Source organism: Dufourea novaeangliae, unplaced genomic scaffold (assembly GCF_001272555.1).
Source record: "Dufourea novaeangliae isolate 0120121106 unplaced genomic scaffold, ASM127255v1 scaffold12, whole genome shotgun sequence".
Taxonomy (NCBI): domain Eukaryota; kingdom Metazoa; phylum Arthropoda; class Insecta; order Hymenoptera; family Halictidae; genus Dufourea; species Dufourea novaeangliae.
The window spans coordinates 1474277-1495165 of NW_015373886.1; positions in this window are offsets into that span (position 1 = coordinate 1474277).

The following is a 20889-nucleotide window of genomic DNA, read 5'->3' on the forward strand; positions in this document are numbered from 1 at the left end:
CCGTACTCCACCGTGGAGAATTAGAGGCGTACGGGACGACGGAGTGGAACGACAACGACGACGTCGAGGAGGAGAGAGTTCCTTTTTCCCCTCGGTCCTCTTCGCTCCTCGTTCCACGGTCTCTCTACCTCTCTCATTCTCTCTCTCTCTCTCTTATTCTCCGGCCCTCTGTTTCTCAGTTCTCCTGCTACTCTATGCCGGGAAGCCTCCATTAAATTCATTAGGCCATTAGTGGCTGCAACCCTCCAAGATGGCCCCCGTCGCCTGGCAACGACTCTCTCCACTCTCCTCTCGCGTGGTCGGTCTCTCTCTCCTTCTTCGTCCTTCCGCGCCCGCTCATCCCCGATCGGTCCGCGTTGTCCCGCTCGCTCCCTTCGTCTTTCGCCAGGCCACTCGCCTGTTCTGTGTGTCCCTCTAGCTATAACCGTGTCTCCCTCTTCGGGCGGGTGGGTCTTCGCGGGTGTAATTAGATTCAACGAGCGAGAAGGGAAGGCGGTGGGTCGGCTGGGTAGGTCGGAGAAGGCGGCGGTTGCCTAGGTGGGTAGCTACCGCTACTCTCGACCCAACGGTTACTGAAGAGGGCCATTGCCTCTGGATGTCCAGAGTCTCTCTCCTCGTTTCTCCGTCCCTCTCCGCCCCATGCCTGTACCTCCGTCACCACTACCACCACCCGCCCCCCCGCCGTTGCCGTTTTCTCAGTCTCACGATACGTGTTTTTTTTTTGACGTGGTTGCGTGGAACGTTGAGAAAGAAGTTTAGTGCGGGGATTATGTTACTCAGGGGGGGACCCGGGGAGATACAGACTACCTTTCCGGTTGAGTATTGGGGCTTCAATTTCACTGACTTCACGGAAATCGAAAGAGGGGAGGATTTACACTTGGACGAGCTGGAGAGGGATAGGGGCTGTTTCTTCCTTTTTTTCGTCGGGAAATTTCTCGGTGGATATTATGATATTTCTGGGAATTACTCGAGGATGATGGTACGTTGTGTGAGTAGTTGCAAGTACAGTCCCGTTCGTAAATATTAGGACGTTTGTTGAATTTGAAAGTATATGTGAAGGTTGAGGGGAAGAAACACGGAATGTCACAAAACAGTTTTATTAAGAAAATTAGTTACTAATACGTTGTATTTACTAATGCATTTGCATTAGTAATTATATTTATTATCATTTGAACTAATACTTTAGTTCATCACTGTTTTTAACGAGTATACGGAATCTTTAATGTTATTTATTTTATGTAGATATTTATACTTCGTAAGCCTTTGTGATTTGACAGTTCAAAATTATTAAAAATGGATATTCCTTGTTTTTTCCCCTTACCAAACTTTCACATGTAAACAAATTTTTGAATTATTGAATATTCTGAAGTTGTTTTGTGCAGAGAACATCAAAGCTGTATGAGCTACGTTTATAGTAATATGAGGCAACAAATGTAATGCGAAGTATGTAAGCTATTATGAAATGTTGCATTTTCTTCATGTATAGCACATGTCCTAATGCGTATGAGTGGGAAGTGTGTGTATAACTTATCTGATTTAGTGGGAAATAAATGGTTGGTTGGAATATACTGATGTGACTGAGATCATTCAATTTTCTTTGTATCATGATGAAGACAAGTCTTTTGCAAAATTGAAGTGTTTTCCAATGGATAACAGTGTTTGGAAAGGACACGTTTCAGGAATATAGAAATATCGGTCGGCTATTTAGTTGGCCTGAACTTTGGCCAAGGGGATACTTAAATAAATGTTTTGACCATTTTTTATTGTAATTCATTATGTATAGAGTGTTTCTTTTTTAGTGTGATAGTACACACATATAATTACGCAGTCGTCTCTGAACTCACGAAATAAAACATTGAATATATCTATCAAAAATGATTGATTTAGTGTTCTGTATTTATTCAGATTCCAGTGATTCTTTTGTCAAGCTTTGTTAACTATTTAAACTTCGAAATGTATTTTGGAAGCATTCTGTATATAAGATTACCTCACTGAATATCGTTGAAGAATTATCAAATCACAATCACACAGTGCTTTGAAGAGTGAAAGATATTTGCAAGCGATGTTTAATATTCTTTGAAATTATGACACCCATTTTATTATTTTTTGACAAGATACTCCCGATTAGTCACCATTTTGTGTACATTTATGTTTTGTGGATGGATGCCATTCGCGCGAACGAAACTTCCTCACTCAGATAAGATGAAAATATCACGATTAATTTAACGAGGTTTTATAGTCGCCTTAATTTGTGGCAATCGTACATTGTGTTTGCATTGTTGTAACTCATCTGAGACGTGTGGATAGTAAAGTATACGCGGTATACGTAATAAACTGTTTTTTATTTTGTACGTGCAAATACGCGTTGAATCATCGTTATGTAATGATGAAATTACAACTTTTATATTTGCAATACATCAAATAACGTTTTATTAAAATCATATCATAATGATAAATTTTTTCCGAATTCGAAATTAACATCTTCAACGATGATTTTCGAAACATTTATCATTTATTCTACTTTTAACGAATGTAGTTATATACACTGACATAAATTTGTTTAACGAAGAAATTAAATGTAGAAAGAAATACCTTCATTCAAAAGATGATTTAAAAGTTTGGCTGTAAACACTCAATCACATGGATTAACATGATTACTCCATGAATTATTTCCATAGGTGTAATATACGAAAAATAATATTATACACATATTAAAGAAGTAGAACAGAGAAGTTGACAGAGTTTCTTGAAAATATTAGAAGTCTAATAAATATTCTTGTGCACATACCAAACTTAAAGTAATGTAAGATTCACTGATCTGCCAAAATCACAAAAAACAATGGAAGTAATTAATATTAACATATTTTAAGTTTCGAAACAATATATAGTAGACAAAAGAAGTTACTTTTTTTATCGCCTGAAGTTAATTGAACAATACTTTTGATACCTGTTCATCTTTCTCACTATGTTCTGAAATGGACAGAAATATTTATTGTATTTAACCATTTCCTACCGAAGGATTCCATTTTGAATCATAAACCTACATAGTATTTATAACTCATATTATGAGTCTAAAGATTCAATATAGCACCGTATCGTATAGTTTAATTTTTCCGGATAAATAGATACATTCTCGAAAATAATATATAGGAATTCTTTAACGAATATTCATTTTCAATTCTAAAAAATTTTTTCCTTTTTTTTCTTTTTCTTAATTTACCTGTTTTTCTGACATCCAAGAAGTAATTACCCGCAAAGAAATATTTTTCTTCGTTAGAAAGACATAATTCCGATCGGAAAGGGTTAAAAAAGGACGATTAAGAGGACAAACACTATACAGAGGACTGTTCCAATCTTTTTGCTACCAGTGAAATATATTTTTCGCATCCACCATATGCATAATTGTGCAACGCAAGTTAAATTCCGTCGATCAAACGTTTTTCCCCAGAATGTTGGCGGAAAAATCATAAAAAGAACAACGAAACGATAAAACGGTCCACGAGTCTCGGGGACATTCCCCTGGATCCTCAGATACCGAGCCACTTAATTACTCAGCCAGCGTCGAGCGGTTCCGACGTACTCGCCGATACCAAACGACCGGGAAGAAGGGAGGAGGGGGGGGAGGGAAGAGGATCAAGGAATCAGAAATGACGATGGTTTTCGGTGTTGCATTCCCCGTCTCGGGTCCGAGTATTTGTACGCGGGCTGTTTTCGGGGGTGGCAGAGCAAAGGGGACTCTTAAAATACTCCAAGAGCTTCTAAATCATGGAGGCTTAGTAGCCGTCGTGCAAGCGGGGGATTACCTACCTTACTTCAAAGTGCCCTGCAGGTGCGGGCTCTCCGTTTCGGATCCTCTTCCACGACGGAACGTTGAATGATGAGTCAGTTGCACTTAACGGTGGCCGTGCGTGCGTGTTCCCGTCCCGACTGTCTGCTCCTTTTCCGAAAAGACATATTTTCCCTATGGTTTCGAGTACCTTGTCCACCGAGCAGCTTGTTCCGCGTCGCGGTATCACCTCGTGAGCAACTCTGATTCACCTGATTCATCGAGTTCGAATGCTTTCTGGTGGACGAGAGTTAAGACATGTTAGGAATATTAGTGCGAGGCCTTCGATTTTTAAAAGAAATACGCTTCTTCAGGATTCTAGGGTAAGTTCCGTGCGGTCCATCCTCTTACCAAAAAATATCCCTGCCTTATTCACTCCGTGGCCAGTTCCTCTAGGTACTTATTCTTAAGGCAACGTCGGGCTGCTTGCTATCTTTAGCTTTCACTCATTTGTTTCACATAAACAACTCTCTACGTCACCGATAGCCAAAGGACCGTGGTCTTCCATCACCATGCGACGCGACGTCAGGTCTGTTTAGTCCCAAGCATTCTCTTGCAAGACCGCACGCAATCCAAAACCCTATAGTAAATTTACTTTGATTTCTACTGTTCTTAGCTAGCAATTAATGCAGAACAAAAGTGAAATAAAATATTATTTGTCCACACATCTAAGGAACACCTTAAATGTTCGTCACCAGGGGAACTCCCCCTAGATTAAACAGCAGACCCCAGAACCGAATAATTAATAAATCCAAAATCAGACTTAGGTTCCCCAAATATCTCACCGTTAAGTGGTTAGAGCGGTAATCCAATTCACCAGGGGTATAGGATACTTTCCAGTCGGCCCTCGAGCACGGCCCCGATACATCCAAGCGCGATTACAGCAAAGAAGGTAATCGCGGAACCGAAACGGGGACAAGGTTGAACCTTCAATTCTATTACCGGGAGCCTGGGCTTCCGTTACTGAAAATACTCAATTACCGGGATACCAGGGAATACACCGCGCCGTCGAAGAACAGAGGAGAGGCTGGATGGGGGGGGGGGTGTTGAAGAAGGGGAGGAGGTACGGCGGGCGGAGCGGGCCGAGATTATGCGCGGCGGCAAATTCGAAAGCACGAATAGCGATTACCATGAGAATTAAACGAGCGTCGTCGGTTCAAAGGCAGATGGCGGCCATCTTAAACGCGGCTTCCCTCTCAGGGGCCCCGTGTCGTCTCATTTTGCGAGAGGGAAACGAAAATCCGCGGAAGAATACCCGCCACCACCTCCCGATTCTCTAAGTCCTGGTCCAACCAGCCCCCCCCCGTTCCCTTTCCCCTAAGCCCTCAATTTCACTAGAGTAAAAGCTGAACGGAGAGCGTGATAAAACGGCTTCTTATTCCCGCGTTTATATTCAATCTCGGTCGACTCCGGCGGCCACAAAGGGCTCCATTTGAAACACGTTAGTCGATGTGCCCGTATATGCAGGATAGATACACCAAAAGGCCGAGGGAGGGGGAGGGAGGAGCGCGGCGATGCATTATGTAGCACCGTGCTGATCCTTATATGCATCTATGCATGGGGCTCCGGAGGCGTAGCAACTTTATGGGCGACCTGTACCAACACGTACGAACGATCCGAAACGCGTTAATGCACGAAACCGGCGGGAGGGGGGAGGGGGAGAGGTACACAACGTCGCCGTCGTCGTCGTCCCGCCTCGCCTGCCGTATTTTGAATGTTCTATATAACCACGAAAACTTCGGCCTCGGTGCTCGAGATTAGTTTTATCGTCTTACTTCGGGCGGATCGTCGCGGACCAAAAGAAAAAAAAAAAGAAAGTTTTCTCCTACCGGTGAAAATTATGCGGCCGCGGGGGCCGCGTGTGCTCCGGCGCGCAAGTGGCCTCTTTAACTTTCCCCCGGGAACTCCGGCCGACCGGCTAAATTAATATCTACACGCGCGGCATTCTGAGCGGAGGCGTTTAAGCGGACCGAACACGGGGCGGAGGGATGTGGCGCGATTTTACGAGCTGGTCGGGCGACGTGATTTTTGGGTAAACGAATGTTTGTGATGTCGGTGAAAGAATAGGTAATGTACAAGGGGGTAATGACGGTCATTTAAGGAATAATTGTAATAACATCGAAATATGAGATGAATTATTTATTGCATGTTATTGTTTTCGAACTGAACCTGTTAAACTGTTAACTTCGTAGGAACATAATCACTTTAGTATTAATCTTGTGGGTAAAATGAACAGTTAATACTAGGTTTACGGAACGCGTCATTTTGACGCATTTCGAATACCTTCTAATCTGGAAATTTTCTATGTGGTATACCTATGTCTTTGGATACGCGTCAATTTGATGCGATCGTAAATTAAGTATTAAATAAAATAAAAACTGTTTTTGTAAAGAAAATCTGCGGGTGCGTTGACGCGTGTCCGTGGAGATACGTATATAATAAATGTTCGTAAATCTAGTGTTAAACGTAACATGCTTTTGACTGCTATTGTCCACGTAGTAGTCACACTGTGGACAATCGCAGTCTAGAGTCTCGAACATCTTTCACATGTACAGGGTGTTCCCAAAATCTTGATACTCGGTCGTCGTGATTCTGCATGCAAAAATAAGTCGAAAAAAGAATAACATTTTTTAATTTATAGCTTCGTTTTCGAAAAACATGAGTATGAAAATTCATCTAATTCACGTGTATTTGTGCTGGCAATAAATAGAAACGGCCTGCAATGAACAGACGCAGTGGCCAAATTCTATTACATGTGTATCCAATAAATTTCATAATTCGATTATCTCGATAACGAAGCGTCATCCGAAAAAAATGTTACTCTTTTTGATTGATTTAGTTTTGCATGCAAAATCACTACCAGGCAGGGTCTAACACAATTTTGGAGACACTCTGCATGTGTAGATATAGCTATCGGTTGAGTTCCATTTAATGCACTTTGAATGAGTCCATAGGAAACATGTAATTAATTGATTAATGCATCAGTTATGTTAAAATTAAATTAAATTGCGTTATATACACAAAGCATAATATTGGTAATACGTGAAAGCAGAAAATACTTGTTATTCTCAAATTCGTAGCAACAATTAGTTGGGCCATTTACTGGTACAACAGAGAGTGTTATGTAACGTAACCAACAATTCTACGCCTTAGTCATTTCGTTTTATAATAATAATATTTACCGCCATTACCCCGGTATGCCCCTGCGTGAAACAGCAGATCATAGAAATGAATAATTAATCAATAAAAAATCAGAACTATCCGTTATTCCATAAATATATCAATGTTTAGTGACAAGAGAAGTAAAACATATTTTCAGTTGGTCCTCGAGCGCGCCCCAACATATCCACGTGATTAAAGCAAAAATATTGTGCGTTTAAAACTGTAGTTTGTTGAGTCGTGAATGGAAGAAGAATGAAGTTGAATCGTCGAAGTGTTTTTGACGAAGCAATACTTTTATTATATAAAGGAAAAGTAATAGGAAACAAAATGACTGAAGATTATAATATTTTTAGTTTCCTTAATATTCAAATATCGACGTAAATACAGTTTTCGGAATTAACTGTAAATTAAAAACTAATAAATTAACCTAATGTATACATATATGTTTAATCTATAGGCTGGTCCTAAAGTTTATTATTTGAAATCTACTATCAATAACTGATTAAACTCTAGTATAATTTGTATAAGTAACGTGACATACGGTATGTCTTCTAATTAAGTTTTATAGTTTACCAAATTAATTATTCAAAGTGTATAGTCACCATTAGCTTATTCAAGAAAAGTACACTGTTCAATTTTATAGTAGCGTGCATACGAAAGTACTACCACGTTCTGCACTTACGCTGATTGCGCCTCGCAGTGGCTGTCGAGTGTATTAAATGGAGAACAATCGGTGCATCGTAACTGTCAGAAGAAATAAAACAAAAGACGTTTACAGAAACACTTCGCTAAATAATCTGAAAACTGAATAAAATTACGTATTTCATTATTGATGTTCAAAATAAGAAAAATATAATTATTCAAGATTATTTGACGTCTGTGAGATCGAAAAATATTTACACGTATAGGACGTACATCAATATTCAAATTAATAGAAGTATACATTGTCTAATAAATACTTCATAATATTAAATAATTGTAATATTTTTGCATCAATTATACGAACTGCTCTACGTTGACATAATAAAGATCTGCTCGTTTGAGCTAGTAACCCTGAGAAATGGTAACATAATGTTGTGTAACAATTTCTTATATAATGTTATATAAGAAATTGTTACACAACTTTGCTATACAACATGTTTCTATAACTTGTTACATGATTATACCTTCTGAACAAGTTCGTAACAAGTTTGTAGAACATTTCGCATCTCATTACTAATAGTGGCTTCACACTTGATGGATAACATGTAACTTGTTCTATAACATGCAAAATGTTACGCAACATCGTGTCATATAGCATTTTTCGTTCTGTTCTTCTAATAAGTTTTATAACTTTGCTATACATATAACGTGTTATACTATATAGTGTAGACGCAGTTTTACAGACGAAACAATGTTTCGCTCGTCCAACTTCGCATTAGTGTGTTGTCTAAGGGATAAAAATGAAATGGGAACAGAATCGAAATAAATTTTAAATTCTTGTTTTTTCATCTATCACTGATAAGAAAGTTACAGGGTCCACGACAACCAATGAAGCAGTCGCATAATCACGTCCACAGCTCTCTATAATCGCGTTACCAATTCCTAACTGTGTGGCTATAATAGGGACATAACACTGTGCACAATTTATTCTTCTTAGAATTCATAACAATACACGCTCTCTTACAGGCAACTGCGCAATTTTACAAACGCTTCTTCTTCCACGTCTTGTTTTCTTTTCTGTTGATTCCTAATTTCGAAAACGTGACTACCCTATTAGTTTTCCGTGGAACGGACGAACATCGAGCTACTTCCAGCTAGGTGGCTGGTTTCGAATGTAATCGGAAGACGCAGTACGGTCCGTTGGTTTGGTTCGATTCAAGCCAGCGTGCCGCCAATAAATAACGCGCTGCCGAGATCCACTCTATACGGTATCTGCGGGATACAGCGTGATGTAATTCGTATAGGGGAGGAGCCTGAACCGGCGAGGAAAAATCAAGGAAAAATGGTATTTGACGTTTGACGCTAAAAATTTCGAAATTTCCTGGCGAGCGAAATTTTAGCTTCTTCTATTTTATGAAGAAAATTTTCTGATACTTCTATTGCATCGTTCCTGACTTGAGCATTAGGAATGAATTTAATCGGTTATCAATATGTTGTGCAAAGTTATTAAAAGTATAAAAATTGCAGAAGTTTTGATAATATTCAAGGTATGATGGAATTAGGATTCCTCTGTTACTTTTGAATTTAAGCAATTTTTTTAGTTTAGTAGAACGTCCGTTATTCGGATATTGTTCCAGCCTGCGCTCCATTATCCGAATTGTGTCATCAAATTAAGTTAGACGGTATGAAACAAGAAACGTAACTTAATTTAAAATTATTATGTTAAACAAAATATTTAAAGAGTACAATAACAGTCGAGTGAAGTACTAGAATTCTTGTTAATATTGTGTAGAAGGTGGTCATTTGTTTAATTTTGATGTCGTAGTTCAATTTTCCGATAAATTCGAATTTCCGAAAATCGTATCATATGATCAATTCGTATAATCGAGGTTCCGCTGTGCTAATAAATTAAAGCGATTAACATTTGAAACGAAAGAATTAATCTATATTAAATTAAGATTGTTCAAGACAAACTACCAAGCAAAACGCAGCGAGAAAGAAGCAATTTAAAAACGTAATCGTCTTAATTATCCAAAAGAACAAATCTCCCACGGTGGAATTAATAAAATAATTTAAATGAAATCCAATAAGTGAATTATATACGAAACGAAACCGATTGGTGTTTCGCTTAAGACGATTAAAATGGAATTAAGTCGATTAAAACGGAGTACCTTACTAACAAAGTTGATAGCGTCCGATTAAACGGAATAACTCGAGGTCCCTCGGTAGCCCGATCGTTTAAAATTTAAACAGAGGCTTATTTGCGAACGAGAATCGTAAAATACGAGGGAACCATCTCTATGACGTATAAAATCTTCAAAATTTTAACCTCATCTCGTGGTTTATCTTCTGCGAACTATCATTCAGACTTAATTAACACAACGAATAATTTGTTGCGTTCTTCATAGTTAGACTGCGGATGTTTATGCATTTATATCGTCTCTTAACTTGGAAAATACAATAAAATAAAGGTTCCAAGAAATTTTAAAACCATTTTACGTGTCATTATTAACGTAGTAAAGCCGCCAGTACCTACAGAATTCAAAATTCTGCTCCATTTTAATTTTTACATATTGGTATCCGAAATTTTGAAGTTGCATAAACTTTTGCAGTCTATTCATAACCTAAAATTTGCCAAAAGTGAACATTCGTTTGAACCGTTTGATTGAAATAGCTAACGATTAAATACTTAATCTGAAGAAATGTGACTCCTTTACAAAATAGAGAAACAACGTAAAATTTAATAAATGTTAAATAATTGACATTGAATAGTACGGGAAAAAGAAAAGTTTCGGAAGTAATCAAGCCTACCAACCAAGAAACAAAATGGAACGAGGATTACAAGCGACTTCAAAACGGAGATAGTCATTCTAAAAAAAATTTATCGCTAATTAAATCTACAAGATAAAATGAAAAATGTCTCCTTTAAATATCAAGATCGTTCTCAGGCGTCGATCGTTTAGATTTTAACGCCGGCGAAGGATCATCGGGGGGGATTGTTGGACATCACTGATCTCGGACAAAGCGATTTGCGAAGGTATTCTTAACGGGCCACGTTCGAAGGCCGTTGTATATGTCATATCAGAGACTACGCCAATGGCCGCGGGGCAGTGATAATGTCTCCGGTGATGTTAGCGAAGATAGGAGGCTTGGTATCTTTATTACCCTAACCGAGACACGTTGCTCAAGTTAATATTAATTGCCATTTTATCTTGCTCAGACGGGCTGATATTTCGAGTAGCTGATGTAATCTTCGAAAATTTTACGACGACCTAACACCATCCGCAGGACTAGACCTTCGAACTTTCTGAGCAAACTTCGGCCGACAGGTTTGACTTAATATTTGCAGACCCCGATATTTCCATTGACAGGCGCTCCCTCTCTCTTTAGTGCGCGCGAGCACCTTAATTTAACTGTTCCGAACGTAACCTCTTAAAAAGTTTTACGACCGCCGGGAATGACTTTGACGTTATTGCATCCTCTGTCGCGTGGTTGTCGCGAAGAGTCGTCTTGGCAAATTGAACGACGAATTCGACGAATAATTGCCCTGCTATTCGTGACTGCCATCGTGAAATCTCCGCGAAGTTTTATTGAATTAGATTTTATTTCTGATAATCTGAATAGTTATTCACAGATTAAGCGAGGAGCAAATTCTTTTCTATTTTTCATTTAAACGGTGTGTAAGTATAGAAAATTGATACTGTAGGTACCCCAGGGATCCAGGGCCGGATTAAGATTTTTTTGGGGCCCCAGACTATCAAACCATCGGGGGCCCACCTGGTTGAAAGGGGGGTGGGGAGCAATTTCTAATGATTTTTATTCACTTATTTTGTGACATAAATAAGGGGGCTCAGAACGGGGCCCCCTGGAAAGTGGGACTCGGGGGACTCTAATGTGGTGTTAACCAAAAATTTGGGAAGAAATTACTGAGGCCCCATTTGACAACAATGAAACATTCGTAATGGTCTACACATGCACTAACTTAAAATGCAGATATTCTGCACGTAAAATTTAAAAATGGTTACTCATTAGAAGTATGTATACTCCATACATAGGACACTTTTTCTATGTACACACTGTGATGTGTTATTGATGGAACACTTGTCACGTAGGTGATTTCTAATGAAAAAATTAGTCGAAGGTCTCGATTAAAATTTATTATTATGAGAATTAGTATTTGAGAAAATCCTGGTTGAAAAGTTATCCGACAAACATGCGTTCGTGCCTAAAATAAGTAGAAACAGCACGCAATGAACAGACACGTTTGTTGAGTCCTACAACATAGCACAGGTAGTCAACAAACATGGAAAATTAGAACAATGCCTCGTTATATTTTAACAACTTTGATTCGATTTATTTCTACATTCAGTACAATTTTGAATTATTTCAAAAGAGAAACAGTTAATAAAAAATTTCATTCAATTATTTTTTGACATAAACGGAACACTTATGAATGTCCCCCTTGAAAGTGGGGCGCGGTGTTTACGTATCATAATCATATTTGTCACTATAGGAATAGATTATAATTTCGTATTCATGAATAGCAAAAACACTATTACTTACAGTGATGAAAAAAAGTACATTGTGATAAAAATTAATATATTAATATATTTACAATTATGCTGACCTTTCAAAAAACGTGTTCTCTACGATTCTACTCTTTTCATTTTCTTCAATATACCGACAGTAAGGATTACGAGTCAAATACCTTTTTTTTCTCAGAAAGAAAGAAGACCGGAAGCTCACACAATCCCCAATAAAGAAGGAAAAAATATCAAACAAACTACTGCCGTTTACCCTACATTCTATTTCGCGTTCGGAACTTACTCAACGCCTAGCCTCGTCAGCTACCAGATTACAGTCAGTATCCGTAGCAACCGTTGAAATAAACGACTTCGTCGTTCTCGTTGAGAACGGAATCTCAGGTTGGAAACGAGCTGCGATATTTGTTTCTCCCGTCGAACGTCAGAGTTCCAGGCGATCCCCTCGGGGTAGAGCGTCACTATTGGGAAAGAGACGGAGAGGGATGGTGGAGGGCGGCGGGAGGGGGGCAACATATTCACGAGGCTGTCTCGGATTTTATTCCGACGCTAAATCCTCGAATCTCTGCGGGTCTCGGGTCTCCTCGGCGTGTTTACACTTCGGCGAGGGCGATTCTTGCTCTCGCCCAGTCGCAGAAGAAGCCCGAGAGAAAGTTTCGGGAGTTACGATGACGTTTTCCGCGTACGACGACGATGACCCTGAGCGTATTCTTGTTCGGGCGATCATTTCATCAAAATGGCGTCCTAGGTGACCCTTATTGGATACGTCGCAACGTTTCGTATCATTGTTATTGATTCATTTTATATGTATTAAGGGGAGGGTGCCATCTTGGACGCATAAAAATATGTTTATTTAGCAATTTTTTCTTTTAGATTTTGGATAGTTAAGTTAATAGAATGCTTTGTTAGTGGCATTTATTATACGTTTGTTGAAGCTTATAAAAGAATTTTTCGTTTACTGCTTTCCAGAAAATGGCGATGTTAGAGCTGTTGTGCGGTGGGCCTTTTAATACGTTCGGTACGAGTGGGAATTGTATTAGGTCGTTGCACGTGAAATGTTTAGTTTAAAAATTTTAGTGATAGGTGTATTTGGGGTTAGTTTTATGAATGGAAATTATTAACATCGTTCCTTTTTTATTGGAAAATTACTCAGTAGTACTGTATTCGTTTGAAAGTACTATCTAACAGAGCGGTAAAATCAATTATTTGAATATGAAGTTAATTAAAATAAAGAATTAATGTCAGTTAAATTCGGTTAGTTTCTTCAGATGCATCGAACGATGGACATTTAAGTTGAATTTGTAAATAAACTTTATAAAGATGCATCGGTATATCTGCTAAGAAATATTATTTAGCGATGACAACGTTCGGTAGAAAGATGGCAGCTAAAACTAGTTTTGATGAGTCATCGTTTCAAATATTATAACGATTTATCTAAACGACAAATCCCATAATCGAATGGAGGCTGTAGTTCCTATTAAAAAATGTGATAAAAAACATTTTCCATTATTAAGTGTCTTTTGGAATAGTTATAATGACATATTGATACTGAAAACATAAAAACAGAAAAATTCATTTCTCTAGGACATGGGGTTGGAAAAACAATTACGGCCCGTTCAGAATGTGTTAATTAAAGACCGTGCATCCAGTGTAATTTAAAATCGTTGTAAAAGAAAACACGAGGTGAGTCGTCATGCAATAGTAATACCAAAACGTAAAATAAAATTTTGTCACGGTTTTCGAGAAAATCGACTTTCAAAATTCATTTGAAACCTATACCTGCGATCTTGCAATAGCATAAGTAGAATCGGTCGGTAATGCACAGACACGGCAGCCGTATCAGTTACCATTGACCCCTGATCACCACGGACGCCATTTTGGTAAGACGATCACTCTAGTAATAATAATGACTAAAATATTTGATCTGCATTTATGAATATTTAGTGACCCTCAATATCTTTATTCAAGATAGTATATCTGTTACAAATTCCAAAATGCATCTATATCCGATCTAACTGGTCAAAAATAATTTTATCAATGACATCCTGTCGATACTAGGATTAACTACTTAATTTTAAAAATAACGAAATGTATTCAACCGATCGAATCATTTGATTGAATCTCAATTGTATCTATCAGTTAATACTGGCTCTGACTAATTTAAATCAGTATTAACGAAACACCCTGACTGTTAAAATCCGTTTTTATGCTAGTTCCGACAAGACAAAACTGTAAATATATTATATTAAACACTATTTTCAGTAATAACTAGTTTTAACAAACATTATACAGTTCATTTTAGAAATAACTAATTAGAACTAGTATCGACAAAAGAGATTTGTTAGAACTTTGCAATACTCACAAAGAAGATCTGATTTTGATGGAACTCAGGGATTACCTGTAACATGTTCATCAATTAGTTAAGCGATGATCACTTTCAATTACATTAAGTTTAGTAATAAGTATTTTAGTTAATATGTGCAAAGTCAAAGGTGTGCACGAGTGTTAAAGAAAAATGATACAAAGAAAAATGTATTCTATCGATGAGAAAATATTGTACGTATAATCTAATAAAAAAAGAGGCCGAGTTATTACATCTGTATTTATTTTCTCTGTGTTCTACAAACTGGAGGAAGAGAATAATCAAAAGACACGTGCCATGGCTAGGAAGTGCAACGAAGTTTAGTAGAATCTTCTTTTACGCGGGCATTTTTTCGTGTAAGTGTGTCGTGCGCCAGATAGGTGATAAGATTACGGAAGAAGATAAGTTGCGGAGAGATAAAACGTTCTTTGTACATTGGACCTATAATTAATAGGAGTTTCAAAACGTCCGTTGGAATCTAAGTCTGTTGGAAATTAGTACATTAAACTATACATCCCGATTTCCTACGCACCTTGTCCGGGTGTAAATTTTCATCAAAATATAAATATTCAAAACAAGCGGTAAAGTCTCTTTAAATAAAATGATATAAAATTAATGAATAAGATAAGACAATCTTTTTGCACTTGAAGCGTTATCTAGATTATTTCTAATCTTGTAGCCATTAAAAGAATTTTACAACTTTTCTCGGTTATTATTTCGAAATACTTCACAATAGATAAATCTAGGTTATGAAAAAAACGGTTGACACCTTTATATTTATTAATTTATTGAGTGGAATGATTGAACGTAATGAAATTAGTAAAGAAATTCTAACGAAAATAATACTGTTCAAATGTAAATGTCATGTACAGAGTATCTTGATGAAAATCGTGGAATTGTCGAAATTTTTTATACTGATGTATCGTTAGTGTCATCTGAAAATGTTTGATATAAGTTCTCAGAAAAAAGATCAATGTACGTACATACACCGCCGCTTAAAAGTTTGGGATCATTGATCATATTCATGATTTTTAAAGGAACAAAACATAATATACCCCATTATTTCATTTTTTCAGAAATACTTTTTTTCCAAATATACAATTGTATGGGTTAATTTCTCGAAACTGGATGCAAAGAAAAATTTATTTAATTTTTTAAGTGTTGTAATAGTATCGAAATAAAAGAAGGATCTAAATAAACTTTGTAAAACTTTTTATTATACTAAATTTAAAAAAATCGGATATTCTATAAATGCATAAATTCTGTAGTCTATTTATTAAAAATAAACCATTGTATTACCTTTCATGTTGTTGATAATATAAAAAATACATGGGCATAATTAGACCAGTACTGGTATTTATTTAAATGGAATAATAATAGACAAATAGAAAAATGTATTCTAAAGTCCTTGTGTTTTGTATAATTTTAATTATTATCACGTTGTTAGGAAGCATAAAACTCTATCTGATAGAAAACTCATGTTCTTTATAACGTAGAACAGAAAGATGTTATGATAAACCTTCTGTTACACTGCATTTTGTTTATAACCACGTAATTGATGTTATGATAAACCTTCTGTTACACTGCACTTTGTTTATGTTCAGTACTTACTTTATTCGTATTGGCGTAGCAGAAGACACAAGAACGACATATTTTTATGGAAAAACTGTCATAATTTGCTTATGAAAAATTGAAAAACCATTTGTTCATATATTTTCATTTAAATATTCGGATTGACTACTCGTGCAATAAATGGTCCAAAACTTTTGAGGGACAGTGAATGTTCAAAAGGAAACATCTAGAATAACCTCTTCAGATCTGACTTTTTTCTTTCGGGGGCAAAATGTTTTTTGTGTAATTCTTTTATTGGGGACAAGTTTCAAACTTCAGACCAAACGTTAAAATTATTGTACATTGCAATGTGCACTGAGACTGAGGAGGTTAAAATTACAATTTCCAAAGCACCGTTTACTTCTTACTTTATATTTCAATTACAAGCATGTAATTCCACGCTCATAGGTATTAATCTGTAAAGAATGGGTAGATTTTTTCATGCCTTGTTATATGTTCAAGTTAAAACTTTTATATATTTATGATCGTGTTATATGTACTACGAAACTATGAAAATATATGTAGAATTTCATAAGTAAAAATGATAACCAATACATAGAAAGAAATTTTCGTGTGAAAATGATTTTTCTTTTTATTGTATTCTTGTTTATATTCAGTAATATCGTTGTATGTGATATATTTCGAAACAAGGTACAACACACAGAGACGTATTATATTCACGACACATAAACGTTGATTGTCGTGAAATATCTCCAACATGAAATTAGATAATAATATATCTAAAGAGGTAATAATAATATTACCAAAGACTATACAAAAAGAGTGACACTTTTTTAGCTACATATATTAACAATATTAACAGTTGTGACTTGTTGAAACGTAATTCTCAAACGAAATTTGAATTCGCCGACCGATAAATCCCTTATGTATGATATTTTAAAGTGAAAACAGTTTAGAAGGAAGGCGTCCCGTCCTCTAAAGGTTAATATACAAAGCGCATCATATGAAACGGGATTACTTATGCACCGACCCAGTATCTAGAATGCTGTCGGTGTCGTATATAATTGGAAACATACGGACTGTAATATCTTATGACCGGCCCTGCCATTAACGGGACGACGATCATCGTAATATACGTTTAAGTTTAGTTTAACGGACGTGGGGGTTGCGGAGCGTGGCGACCCCTTCGCGTGGCATCCCGGGAGGGTGCATAATTTATCGCTTTTCCACCCCGACCACCATAATGCAACACGTTACACGCTCGGTATGCATGTAGATTCGGAATGTTATCGATGCCCCCTTGGCGTCCGGGGGCATAATGGGTCGCCCCTAACTACCGATAAATAGCCTAATCATCGATCGGAATTCATTGCCGCGGGCTTTTGTCTTAATTCAATATCCATCGCGTAATTAGAGCTGTGAACTTGACGCTACGACGGAAAAAAATTACACGTACCCTTTGGACACCACGTTTAAACGGTCGAATTCATTAAACTGTCTGACATTAAACTGTGGATTTTGAGTATTGAGTTGACCCTTTCATTCCTAAATTATCTAACAATTATAAAACAATATTTCCTTTTGTATTTTTGTCTATATTACACGGAATATAAATGATTCACAGGAACATTTTAACATTTTGAAAACGTTTAGTGCCATTTTTTTTATTCGTTGCCATTTGCCACATTTTTTTTACTTCTGTCACAGTTACGTATAATAAATGACATTATGAAGTTATTATATGCAATAAAACCCATTTTTGAGTTTATTATTGTATGGTTAATAATGCTCAACAATTGAATTCCAGCAAATGAAAGAAACAAAGGGCGATAATGTTTTATTTTACCGATAAGCTTTTGAAAACATATGAAAATTTGTGTCTTGTCATCTATACAAGGTTAGAAGAAACTATTATAAACTCAGAGCAATGGAGGTATAAATAATAGTAATTTTTCATTTTGTAATTTAAAATATGTATATAGCTACAAGGGGAATGAAAAGCTTAAGCTCTTTATCAATAACTGGATACCCGGTTACATATTTAGAAGTTGCTCGTAACAATTTTTTTATGTTTCTGTTAAAATATCGCAAAATCGTTTTGGATTGTCATTCTTTCGATGATTTTACATTGACTTACATGTACAGTATGAAAATATGCATAGAAAGTTTTAAGTACGAATACTTCGAACGTATTTGTTACCTTTGTTCAATAACTTTAAACATTCTCTTATGTAACGTCGAAAAAATGAACAAACCTAATGTTCATGTTTTGCACGACTTTTTGTGAATCTCTTTTAATTATATAATCTTAGAAATAAGAATGGCGAGGTTGTAAATGGCAATAATTCTGTGAGAAACATTAATTTTTAAATGTCTTCAGTTTTTAGTGAAACTTAATCATTTCTGGCATAATAATAACAATATCTCTGTTTTCTATTTCCCTAATTAGTGACAGATTGCAACAATTTAGATTCACTATCAGTGAAACAGTTAATCATGGAAAATGCATCTAAAGAAATTACGAATAAATAAAAAATCTTTGAATTCATTTACGACTTTTAGAAGCTTTTTTCAATAAAGTTTTGGATACGTTCAACTTTCAGTCACTGAAGATCACCGTTTGACAGTCGGATAGAACGATGAAGTGCAGTCGAAACAATGTTGATTTGTCTATCCGTCACAAGAAACTAATAAAGAATATGTTTCACACCTACCTTTTTTTATTAATTACGACACGTATGCTTTCCCATCCAATTTGTCATTCAATGATTTCACTATTCGTCAGTTCAATTTGTGTCACTTTTAAAAGCATCACTAAAGTTCCATGATCACTATTAATTTCGAAAAGTAAAAATACATATTACTTTATATAAAGAACGTAACAAATCCTTTAAAGCTAATAAACTCATTAAGTAGACATACATTTCGTGTGTTCGGATTCAGAGTCAATGTCACACTGATTCCAAAATGAATCCAGGTACCTAAAGAACATGGTGTATGAAATAATAAACATTAGCCGCTCGAGAGGTATCGACATTTGGAAAACAAAGTTTTGAATGGGGTACCTGGTGCTCTACCTAAATTTCAAACGCACTGTAAACCGTAGGTTCCCAACATTAAGAAGATCTGGGAGGGGGGGCGTTCTAATTATATTATTTTTAACCTACTCCTTGAAGATTCAAAAATTACACGTACGACTACATTGGGAAATTTGTAAAAAAAAAGATAATTTACCCGAAGGGGGAGCTGAATAAAAAAAACTTTAAAAAGGGTATAGTTAGCCAAAAAGGATGAGAAACTATGCACTAAAGTGTCAAGTGGTTAAAAAATTATTGGAAACACACGACTGATCGGTGAATAACGTAAATAGAAAAGTGAGGTTAAAGTGACGGAAAAAGGGAGGATCGGCGAAGTAACGGGACAACATCGATTAGAATAGAATTGGTTTTTATTGTGACTAGATTACAAACGGGGCCTTTCGGCGCTCAATATCGCCCAGTAGGAACGTTTACACGTAGTGAGTGAAACGACAAACGGGAATGAGAACATTCTTCTGCGGGCATTTCCAATCACTCACCGCGGGAACTGGGATATGTGATTACGACGAACATTTGTACGACATCGGGATTCATACAAAATAGCGGTCGTTTCTTACATCTAGCTTACGTCGATAATTGATGTATAGCGTTAGGTCTGCATCGACTTTCGAAGTTGATCGATTCCCCTTTGACTCGTTCATAAATGCCTACAACTATAACTCTGATAAAATCTTTTTCTGTAACTTCCACCGCTCGATTCCATTCGAACTCAAATTTCTTAATGTCTTTTCAACTCATCGATGTTTCGACGTTCAATTTCAAACTAGAAAAAGAAAGAAAAAAACAAAAACGATAACGTAAATGGAGGAGGGTGAATCGAAAGACCTCGGAAGTTCAATTACACGCGCCCTGCAAGGGTATCGAATACAGTTTATAATTACTCAATAATGTTAATAATATTTATAACGTACGCTTAGCCGTTAAAGTGATTTCTCTTCCTCGTACACTATACAAAGGGGCGTCGTCGACGCCGCGACCATTCCGTTTATTTACAGCCCACATGGTTTTTGGTATTCTGCTGTATAATGCGTCTTCGTTTATCATCATTACAATATAACAATTCTGATAGATATTTTTATGAATCGCGTTAAATCAGCGTCTACTATACATGTATCTACAGAATAGTGAGTACGTGATCCGCGCATCGGGATCTCTTTATTAAAACGTCCCATTTCCTTCGTTACCAGTCTAAGTTGCAGCTTAACCTTCTTCGTTCGTGTCGCCGAGAGGACCACGCGCAAGAGTTACTGTTTCGAAACGCACGACATTCCATGTGACGAGAAACGAAAACAAAAAATAATAAATGATTAAGAAAATAAAGCTTCTTCTCTCTTTTTTTTTTTTTTTGGTATTATAGGTTGCTCTTACAGCGAGCATCAATATTGCACCTTGGCTCGAGTATTCGTTAAAAACCGAGACGAATCGCACTTTTCAATCGAAAATCAACTGAACAATAATCGACTGCGCGGGTAACATAAAATTCTTAGTTGCGAGAACGTTAGTCCCGATTTTTTCTTTCACTAACTTTACAGAAGAAAACATGCACCTCGAAACATTAAATATACACCAATAATAATCGTTCGTTCGTCCGTTCATTTACATCGTATGTACAACGCTGTTCTGGTCCGCCGATCAGGCTGGACAGACCATATGCGTAGTTCAGTCGCGCGGATAGCTCAACGGTTG